Source organism: Dipodomys merriami, unplaced genomic scaffold, assembly GCF_024711535.1.
Source record: "Dipodomys merriami isolate MVZ:Mamm:240054 unplaced genomic scaffold, mDipMer1.0.p SCAF_93, whole genome shotgun sequence".
In the NCBI taxonomy this organism is placed as follows: domain Eukaryota; kingdom Metazoa; phylum Chordata; class Mammalia; order Rodentia; family Heteromyidae; genus Dipodomys; species Dipodomys merriami.
The window spans coordinates 46344-58376 of NW_027206546.1; positions in this window are offsets into that span (position 1 = coordinate 46344).

Below are 12033 nucleotides of genomic sequence, written 5' to 3' on the forward strand. Positions count from 1 at the left end.
CCCTGGATATCAGTTTTCTAAATCTCTGCCTTATAATTAGCAAAGCATATTTCAGATCAAGCTTGGACCTACACTATTTTTCATTGTAAACACTTAATATTGACTTCTGTTTTCTAGATATCATTAAATTCTATTGAGGTTAGTATGGATATTTATGATGTTATAAGAAGAACACAGAGGGGCTGGAAAGTTGGCTCAGTTGTAGAGCGCTTGCCTTGCATGCCTGAGGCCCTGGGTTCTATTCCTCAGCACCACATAAGCAAAAAGAAAAAAGCCAGAATTTGCGCTGTGGCTCAAGTGGTAGAGCGCTAGCCTTGAGCTGAAGAGCTGAGGGACAGCACCCAGGCCCAGAGTTCAGGCCCTACGACCAGACGCGCCCCCCCCCCAAAGAAGAACACAGATAAATCCCTTGAATACATTTTCCAATTGATTTAAATATTTCTAGTATGACATCACAAGTAGGACATTAATATTTCACGTGTACCTTAAGTAGACTTCAGTTGTTTTAATTATTTTGTGCACATATTAAGTCCAATATAATTTTATCAACTCTATATGAATTTACCATATTTTCAGATACATTTCTTTACCAAAATTGAGTCTGTCTCATGCTTCCCTTTTATAATTAAACCCACTATTTCTCTTTGTCCCATCCCAAACCTGTTTCATCCTGGAAACCAACACATTTTTTTCTCCAAATTCTAGCTCATGCAATAAATAAGCTTTTTAGAATTGCCTTCAAATCTATGGTAGATTATTCCCTGTTGTTTTATGTCTTAATATTTTATTGTGTTCACTCGAGTTGCCTTTTGGTTCGGTTATTAGAGAATGTAGCAAAAATCATTTCCCATTCACCTGAAGAAAGCCTGAATTGATTTCTATTTCTTCGACTAGAGGACATAATGCTGCTATACGGCTCTGTGTTTTGGCCATTGGGTGAATGTTAGATTTTATTTCTATAAGACAGCCTGAAGAGCTCAATTCCTGTGCTGTGCTGTGGGTATTTGCAAATGTCATATCCTAGAAACCTGTCAAAATGTTTTCAGAAGTGGCTTTTCCATTTGACATTCCTGCCAGCATCCAGTTTCTCTGTTTCTTGATAGCATTTAGTATGGTCATTATTGTATTATGTGAAGTAATTCTCAAACATGTTTTATGATGTCATTTTAGTTTAATGTGCATTTATTTGATGACTGATGATGCTTTTCTTGTGTTTATTTTTCACAATTGTGTTTATTTTTCACAAGATATATTTTGCTGGTTTCTTTTTTTTTTTTTTTTTTGTCGGTCGTGGGGGCTTGAACTCTGGGCCTGGGCGCTGTCCCTCAGCCCTTCAGCTCAAGGCTAGCGCTCTACCACTTGAGCTATAGCGCCACTTCCGGTTTTCTAATGGTTTATTGGAGATAGGAGTCTCATGGTCTTTCCTGCCCGGGCTGGCTTTGAACCACGATCCTCAGATCTCAGCCTCCTGAGTAGCTAGGATTACAGGCGTGAGCCACCAGCGCCCGGCCTTATTTTGCTGGTTTCTAATTGATGTTCTTTTTAATGTTAGGTTTTGACAGTTCTATGTGGAGTCTCAATTTGAAGCATTCTTCAGGTATAGGATTTGCAAATATTTTATCCTTGACTATGGATACACTTCATCATCATTATCTTCATAATCAACATCATCATAATCATCATCATCATCATCATCATCATCATCATCATCATCATCATCATCATCATCACTCTGAGCATTACTACTATTACTGTTGTACATGTATCTATGGTCCTGGTCTTGAACTCAGGGTCCCTGTGATTTGTTGCAATTTGTTAACAATTTACCATTTCAGTCATTCCTTACTTCTGGATTTTTTGCTGATTAATCAGAGATAAGATTCTCAGGGAATTTACTTTGTGGGCTGTCTTCAAACAGCAATACTCAAATCACAGCCTCCCAAGTAGCTAGGATGATATTCATGAGCCACCTGCTCCCAATTTTTATTCACTACTTGTATATGAACTTTCACAGACCAAATTATTTTACACTTATATTGAGTTCTATTATATCAAGTTTTCCTTTCCTATCATTTTAATGCCAAATTTAAGTATGCTTCATCTCCAAAATTGTCAATACATCTTCCTTGGCTTTATACTTACATCACTCTTTTTGTTTTATATGCTGTATTTTAATCCAGTTTGAAGTTAATATTTGCATTAATTCTTATTTTAAGTCAATGTTCAATTTTTAATTCACCTCAATACTGTCTAACCTATCATCACTTATTAAAGAGAATGTCATTCCACCAGTGTTTGGTTTTAACCCTTATTAAATATTCCCTGAAAATATTTATGTGGAGCTAATCTGGTGCCCTATAGACCCATTGAGCTGTACAGTCTTTCCTCTACAAATATAACAATTTTACACTAGCAGCTTTAATATTGGACAGAGAAATATATTCCAGTTCATTTTTCTTTGTCAATGATACAAAGAATGCTGGTCAGGTGTTTTTAGAAATTGTCATAAACATAAATAAAATTGTGTAGCTGTGTGCTTTTGCCTCATGCTTGTGATACTAACTGCATAGGAGGCTGACATCTGAGGATTGTGGTTTAAAACCAGACTCTTATGCCCAATTAACCACAAGAAAACCAGAAGTGACACAGTTGCTCAATGTGTAGAGCATTCACTTTGAGCTGAATAGCAAAGGGACAATGCCCAGGACCAGATTTCAAGCCCCATGAATGACCTCCCAAACAGGGGGAGGAGACAATTTATATTTTTGCTCTATTGTATCCTGCAATCCACACAAACTATATATCTCCATTTATTTAGATGTTTGCTTTTGTATTAAGAATTGTATAATTTTAAATGATGGTGTGTGAATAGCACTTTAATACATTTTGATGAAATGTGAAAATAGCACAAAGAAATTCACAGAAAATAATTGAAAAATAAAGGGAAATGAGAATGGAGAAAGACAGACACGGGTTAATCAGGCCCTTGATAATATGTGAGTGTGTGAAATATTTCAATGTATATTTCATACAATAAAGATACACCAATTAATAAATATCTTCCAAAAGCATTGGTGCTCAAGTACGACATAAAGGATATTAACAGATTCTGTGTTGAAATAAAAGATAGATAGATTAGTAAATACATACTTACAGTAATTGCGTAAAGAAACTAAGAACTTTGGTCAACATTCTGAGCGCTCATGACTCATTAGACTAGAAGGCTGTTGGTATCTAAGATAATACTAAATTGTTACACTTGAGCCTATCTTTAAGACTACTTAATGCTATTGCTTTTGATTCCGTATTATCTTTGTTGTTGCTGTTGGTGTTAGTGGTGGTGGTAGTCGTGCCCCTTGAACTCTTGGCCTAGACGCTGTCCCTCAGCTCTTCAGCTCAAGGCTAGAGCCATATCACCACTTCCGGTTTTCTGGTGGTTTATTGGAGAAAAAAATCTCACGGACTTTTCGTGCCCAGGCTGGCTTTGAACAGTGATCCTTAGCTCTCAGCCTCCTGCATATCTAGTATTGTAGGTGTGAACCCTGGGCACTGGACTTGAGTCAGTATTCTTAGTACGAGGAAAAAATACAAGTGGTTTGGAACCAAGCGTTTTTGGCTTCAGAAGAGAGCTGTCAGGTAACTTAAGACTAGATAGATTTAGCAAAAATTTAACATGTACGTCCACAAGGAATGCTACAAAACATTTTTGCAAAGTTCCAAAAATGATAAAGATATGAACTGCAATAATTACCTTGGCAATAAAGGAAATGTTTGAATGTTCTGTCTTTATTGTTACTGTTGTAAATGTACAATGTCATTTTATTCATTTTTGTTGTTGGTTCCTTTATATGTTCTTTCTCCTATGGCATATCCCCTGTGTCACTGTACTCCATTATGATACCCTGCATGTTATATATACATGTCTAGTCTGGGGAAGGGAAGGGAAATTACAAAACACTGAAACGAGGACACAGGATGAGCCATTGCAACAAAGATACCCACAAGACAGTATATTGGAAATGAACTTTACCACTTCATGCTGCGGGTGGGGGAGATAGGATTGTGGGAGCTGGGGAAAGGAAGGTATAGTGGGACAATAACAAGGAAGGGAAGGGTAACATTGATCATCAAGTAATGTATTCATTGCATTACTCATGTAACTGAAACCCCTCTGTACAACATCTTTACCATAAAATAAAATAAAGTAAAATCAATAAAGGACATGTTTGGCAAATAAAGTAAAATGATATCTTACAGACAAATGAAAATAATAATATACATATGTCTATATACATGTATGAACACATCTGTATATACATATATATGTATAATACATATAGGTATTTGCATATATAAACATAAGTATGAATATTTACATAGATACAGATAGTGTGTTATACATACATTTATTTAAAGAGACTTGAATCAGAAATACATTAAGAGCATATCAATGCCAATGAAAAAGTTTAACCATCATGAGGAAATTATCAAAAATTCCAAATACATATCTCTATAGTAAGATAACAACAACCAAGGAACATATGGAAAGATCAATACATACCTAGACATTGCATACATTAGAGATTAGTGGAAATAATAAAAAACAATGAGATTGCACTACACAACCATTAATTAGAAATTGGAATCCTTATACATTGGTGATTGGCACTTAAAATGATATGGTCAGTTTGTTAAACATACTGGCAATCTTTAAGATATTATATAGAGAGTTGCCTCTGTGATCCAGCATTTTGAAACATAATTTTATATTCAAAATTATTTCAACCTATGTCCAATGAGACACATGTACAAGAATATACATAGTAAAACCTTTTACAATAACATATATCAAAATATTGAAATGCCCATTGAGGATGTTATACAATTATACGCCTGCATACAAAACAATTTGCTCCAACCATGAGAAAAATTTACATGGACTTATTAGAAAAAAGTAATATTACATGGGAGAAATATATAAATATATATAACATATATATAAATATATAAAATAGACTACATTTTCTAATTATATGAGCTTTTTAAAATTGGTACATCTGTAGAGGTAGAACATGAAATAATAACTGCTCAAGAGCAGGGTAGGTTGAAATGATGAGAGGAAGTGACTTCTAATAAATATTGGAGAATTTTGAGAGGGTAGTTCTAGAACTGAAGGTGATATTGTTACTCTAACTCTTTAACATTCTGAGAATCATTGTACTTTATCAAAGAATTACAGAGTGCATTTGCATTAATATTAGCAAAAATTTTAGAATAGTATGGGGTGAATCTGAGTGATAATTTAGAATTTAAAATCACAGAATTCTGTAATGCATAACTTTAGCATGTTTATAAATAAGACTACTAAGAAAATATAATCTCTAATATATATTGCAAGTCAGTGAATATTCTACAAAATTATGTAAATTGAGGGATGAGATAGGATTGAGAAGGACGAGAGATAATGATTATCAAGAGGCATTGTATTGGCCTGGGAATCTGTCTTAGTGTTAGACTGCTTGCCTTGCATGTGTGAAGCCCTGGGTTTGATTCCTCAGTACTACATAACAAAAAAAGCTGGAATTGACACAATGACACAAGTCGTAGAGTGCTAGCATGAGGAAAAGTAGCTAGTGGACATCCCCAAGCTCCTGAGTTCAAGCCCCAGGACTAGAAAAAAAAAGATTCATTATATTAAGCCAGGCATTAGTGGCTCACACCTGTAATCCTATAGTCAGAGGTCTGAGGATTGAGGATTGAAGCCAGCCCAGGCAAGAAAGTTTGTGAAATTCTTTTTTTTGTGTGTGTGAGGGGTTCTTTCGTGAAGCTTGAACTCTTGGCCTGGGCACTTTCCCTCAGCTCTTCAGCTCAAGGCTAGCGCTCTACCAGTTGAGCCACAGGGCCACTTTTGGCTTTCTTCTTTTTTGCTTATGTGGTGCTGAGTTATCAAACTCAGGGAACCATGCATGCAAGTCAAGCACTTTTCCCAGCCCTGTGAGATTCTTATCTCCAATTAAATCTCAGAAAAATCTGAAAGTGCTACTTTGCCTCAAGTGATAGAGTTCTAGTGTTCATCCAAAGGAGCTCAGGGACAGCACCCACACACAGAGTTTAAACCTCAGGACAGAAAACAAATTAAAAAAAAACTCACTAAACACTATTCATAAACAGCAACTCACATACAACTGCTTAAAGTTAATTAAAAATATGATTAAAATAAAATACAAGTCATTTTGGGTACCAGACATAGATAGAATACAGGGGACAAAGTAAATTTTACATCACACAGTTTGAGTGAAAATTTGTTATTTAGTGTTCTAACATCATTTAGGAAATTGACAATACCGTCAATTATAGTTCATTTTCATTGAGGAACAGATTGAATTATGCTGCCTTTTCATATCAAACCATAGAGGTGACTTTTTGCTTCTGGTTGAAGTATATCTGATATTTTAAAGTCGATTTGTCCTAATATAATTTAATTTAATCAATCAGTTCATTAGGGCGATGTTGGTCAGATTTTTTTTCTAGTAAATCTTATCCTTTATAATAAATGACAGCATGCTGTGTCAGTCTCCTAGTAATATGACAAAACACTTTATGAAATTAATTTTAAAGAGGAAAAGATTAATGTTGGCTTCTGATTTTATACATTTCAGTTTATGTTTCTTATCCTCATTGCTTTGGGATGGTGGTGGCACACTACCCCATATCAGGAACATGTGATGGAGTATGTGTATTCATCGAAGCCAGGACATAAGAAGAGGAGGAATAAGAGTGGGAGAGGGAAAAAGAAGAGGAGGGGAAGAGGGAGAGGGAGAAGGAAAAGGAGAAGGAGAAGGATACAGAGAAGAAAAAGTAGGAAGAGGAGAAAAGGACTTGATCATAACATCCTCTTTGATTACAAGTTCTCAGTGACAAAATCTCTACAACAATGCCCACTTGAAAGGGTTCACTTCTGGGCTGGGAAGTTGGCTCAGTGGTAGAGCACTTGCCTTGCATGCTCGAGGCCCTGGGTTCAATTCCTCAGCACCTCATGAAAAAAATAAAGCCGGAAGTGGCATTGTGGCTCAAGTGGTAGAGCACTAGCCTTTAGCTGAAGAGCTGAGGGACAGAGCCCAGATCCAGAATTCAGGCCCTAAGACCGGACCCCCCCCCCAAAAAAAGAAAGGGTTCACCTCTTTATGGCAACATAGTGAAAGCTAATTATTAATCCCAATCCTTAATGATTTCAGATTTAATTTCTAGTGTGGTGGGTAGATATTTCTATACAATTTTGATAACTTCTGTTCCTAAGTACCTACTTGAATTAATCAGAGAAGCTATTTGACTTGGAGGTGGTTTGGTTATATCATTGCTGCAAAGATGAATGAAATATTTTGAGTGCAAATACATTTTATTTAACAGCTAAGAAAGCTTCAAGAGATTTCATTTTGGGACCTTCAAAAAATGACTATTTCATCTAACTCATAATGACTGGAATTTTTCATAATTTTATGGCATTTCCATTCAAGTTTTTTCATCTATAGTAAGGTTCTTTCTAGTCGAAGGCAAAATAAATATTATCACAATCATTTATTTCTTATTTTATAAAGAGTAGGTATACTTTGAATTTCCTACCATTCAAAAATTTGTTATATTCTAGTTTATAGGAATAATTGGATAAGTGATGGGACATCTTGCTTTAGTTCAGATTTAAAGTTAAATTTTCAAAGTGCCTAATAGTTCCCTTTTGGTAATCAAAGTGAAAATCAGGCTTGTTTTATCCCCAAGAATGTCATTATTTCATATGTGAAAAGGTAAAAATAAATGTAATATTAATTCCATGGAAAGAAATCAAATACTTATGCAATGCATCAATTCCATAGATTTTGAGATCTATTAATAAAATTAATAAAACCCATATTAAACACATTGCTTAAGAAATGAAGCAAGTGATAATTTTGTTTTCTAGGTGAAGTTGATATAGAAATCAAAGCCCAAAGATTCCAGAGTTCTGTGTGCTTGATTCGTGCCAATTTACACATATGCTTGGCTTATCTCAATGTTATTTGAGGATAACTGAGAATGGGACTACAATAAAAATATCACTCAAATGTTTAGCTTTATTTTCTTACTAAATATGCCATATATCTTCTTATTTTATTTGAAAATTCTGGTAAATTTATTTAACTAACATCAACAATTAGGAGAAATAAAGAGCACTTAGCTCCTTAAAAGACAATCAATAAGAAAAAAAAAATGACTCTTTTGTTTTTTTCCAAGGTTGAAGTAAGCCAGGCCCAAAGAACCAAAGGTCCCATGTTTTCCCTTATTTGCAATAACTAGTATATGCCTGAGAAAATCAGAAATGGTCAGATAAGTTGATGTTAGGGAAAATGAACCCCAAGATGTATATTAAAATATTTGTTTTTCTTTCATGCGATTGTTTTGGACATATTTATAAAATAATTTCTTTGTTGCTTTCTATGTCCCTCCCCCACAGTATAACCCCTGCTTTCACTGTATTTGATGTTGGTATAGTTTGTGGAGGCGAAAGGAAAAAACAAATCATTTAAATATGGATACAGGTGGACCCATTGCAACAATGAGATGTACAAGACTTTATGTCGAAAAAAGAACTTTACAATTTTGACATGGGGGCTCACAGGCAGGGGAGGAATTGGAAGGAATGGGAATGGGAAACAGAGGAGGAGGCAACAATGCTGAAATACTCATTACCTAGCCCATGTAATCGTAACTCCTCTGTAAGATATTTTCTTAATAAAAAACGAATAAATAGAAGAAAAATAAGAAAGAAAAAAATGAAGCAACAAAGAAAAATTGAACCACATTTTGCATGTGGTGTTTTTATATTGTGGTGCTTATAATTGTGGATTATATGAGTGTTCCATGAATTGGGCTCATATCACTAGGACTACTGGAAGAAAATTTCAAAATCTAAAGCAGTTATCACAGCTGTGAAGTTTTTTGTGGGTTTCACTACAGTAGCAGCAGGGCCTAAACTGTAAAAAGGAAATAATTCTAGTGATTTGCAGGCAAGAATATCATGAAAAGCATACTTTTATCTTCCTAGAAGAAATAAGAAGACCACACTTACTAAATGATCAGTCCTTAAATAACAGTGCCACTTTTAAGGCACTCTAGATAATTCAAGTCTTTCATCTCCCCACAACCACTATTGCCATTCCCAAATCATTGCCAAGGTGAATTTCCAGTTCTTTTTGATATTTCAAATGGCTTAGGTGTAACATAAACAGTAACTCAAGTTGTTGAGAAAATTTAATTTAGAATAAGCAAACAAATCAGAGTCAACTCCATAGCAAAACCTTTAGGGAAAATGAACTAAGGAATATGGCATGTCCTTTGTAACTTAATAGTAGACATTAAGGCAAAATGCCAGAAACAGACTCTACAAGAAGAAAATGTCTTTCGTTAAGACATATAAAGGATTACCTAGGGGCAATTAATTTTACCTACCTTTTCTATTATATGATAGCATATTTTTGGCTACTAATCAGAGAGACTCAAAAAGATTCATAAATAATATGAAAAATGCACTGTCATGAATGAATGAAATCAGGGAGTAGATGTTTCAAGACCTGGATGGTTCTGTTATATATTCTCATTATTTTGAATAATCTGATGGTTTTACATATATGGAATTATAAATGCATTTTATGTCTGGGCATGAAAGTTTGATTATTAGATCATTGTCTGATACCCAATGTCAAGAACCTAAACTGAGTTAGAGTGGTAAATATGTGTGTGTATGTGTGTGTGTGCATTCGTGTGTGTGTGTGTGTGTGTTTGTGTGTGTGTGTGTGTGTGTGTGTGTGTGCAAGCATGTATGTAAAAGGAAGAATCTTCTTTCTCTCAGGGTATATACTTAATTGTATTAGTTATACCATATTAATGACAGCAGATAAAGGTAATGAACATTTGGAGCCATATGTTTATGTTCCTATGATTGCATGAACAAACTAAATTTGTGTTTGGGGTATGAGTTTTGTGGAAGGTACGCTGAAAGTATAAACATTTGGAATCTTGAGAAGGATATCAATAGCAATAATTTTAGTGTAAATCAATTTTAGACAACACTTGCAAAGATAGGTAATTATATATGAAAATGAAATATTTACTGATTTTTCCATAGCTACACTTTTCTATAAATTTGTAGGAAAACAAGTTATAATATAGAAACATAAAATTAATGTCAATTATTGAATACGTTTTACACTCTAGTTTCTTCAAGTAGAAATACCATTTATTTCTTCTGTACAGGAAGGAAACCCTAAATATTGCAGTTTGTGTGATATTTCACATTGGGAAGCTTTGTCTGTATTTATAACTTTATTTCTTTTATTTCTGCTTTCCTATTCATAATTCTGTTTCTCATAGTATTCTTCTAAGGACTTTTTCTTTCTCCCAATTTGGGGTTTCAACATACTTCATGCTCTGTTTGTTTGCTAAAAATAGTCAGTCTACCATTTGAACCATGCCTCCAGCCCAGAAGTTTATGTAGTTAATTGGAGATAGAACCTCATTAACTTTCCTACCAGGCTGAAAACCATTGTCCCCCAGTCTCACTAGGGTCATAGAGGTGAGTCATGGACCCAAAGAGTCAATGACTTATGTCTTATATTTTCTACATGTTTGCTAATATTTGTAATAATAAACTACCACAGATTGGGTAGCGTTAATATTGTAAATACATTACCTCTGAGTTGGAGGAACTGGAACTCCAAGATCAGAGTTGGCTTCTTCTAAGTCCTCTTTCCTTGGCATATTCAAGGCCTTCTACCTCTCTTAGAGAAGACTTCAATTTAAATGCTTCCTTTGAGATTCTGTTTCCAAATGCAGTCAATGGGTTTTTGATCTTTAATATGACTTCAGTAGGACAGGATCCAACACACAACATATTATTTAATGAATAGAAGAAAATCTCTAATAGGAAATTATTCTGTTTGGGGATGGAAGTTGTGATTATAATTTAAAAAATTAGCAAAAGAGGTAAAAGTTTTATTAGAGCTTGTAAAACGAGTATGTAGTGTATACCTTAGACATGCTAAATTCTTACCTTGGTACACACTTAATTTCCTTGTGGTATTGGAGGATTGAACCCAAAAGCCTATATTTGTGAAACAGCATCTCTACTACTTCCATATATGCAGATTGTAATTGGATTGCTTATTTTGAGGTAGTATCACTATGCCTGGGACTGATTGGACTGTGGTCCTCCTAAAACAAGCAAAAAAACTGCACCCAGAAAATGGTTAGAGTTTCTGAAACTTCTTTTTTTGTCTGGGCTTCCTTGGAACTGGAATTCTCCAATCTTTGTTTCCCATGTAGATAAGATTACAGTTTTGAACTACTTTATGTAGTAAAGGTATATAATTTCAAAATATCTTGATATTGCTTGTATTTGTTCTTAAAATATATACCTAACCTTAATTCTCTCTCTCTTTTGTTTAGTACTCTAAGTTGAAAATATTGGTTTTCTTGATTAACATGGCTTTGTTTTGGATGGAATCTCCTAATGTTCAACAAAATCTTCCAAAAGTTTATGTCAAAATCATGGAAAATAAGGCTTCATATTGGAAAACAAAACAATGTTCCTTAATTTATAAATGCAATATATTTATAGTGTTAGTGCTTTCTTAAGTATGAGAAGAGAAGGAAGGCAGAAATGTGAAAGATGTCAGATATAATTTTGATAACATAGATTTTTGTAGTTGTCACTTCATGTTATCTTCCTTCCTTAAAGCTTGATTTATTAAAACCCTATGAGTGGATATTGGTTGGACTACTGGTAACGGTCTCCAGGAAATGAAGCTGATTTTTGAAGACTGATGGTGTGATAAATAAAGGAATGTTGAGTATGAGGACCCATATTGTCACATAATGAGTGACTAGGTTCAACTGCTGAACAGCAAAACAAAGAAGTTTCAAGTCTGATGATCCACCTTGGAAGATATATAGATAGCTACAGGCACATATACATATGCCTGCATGCATGAAATAGTAGAATTT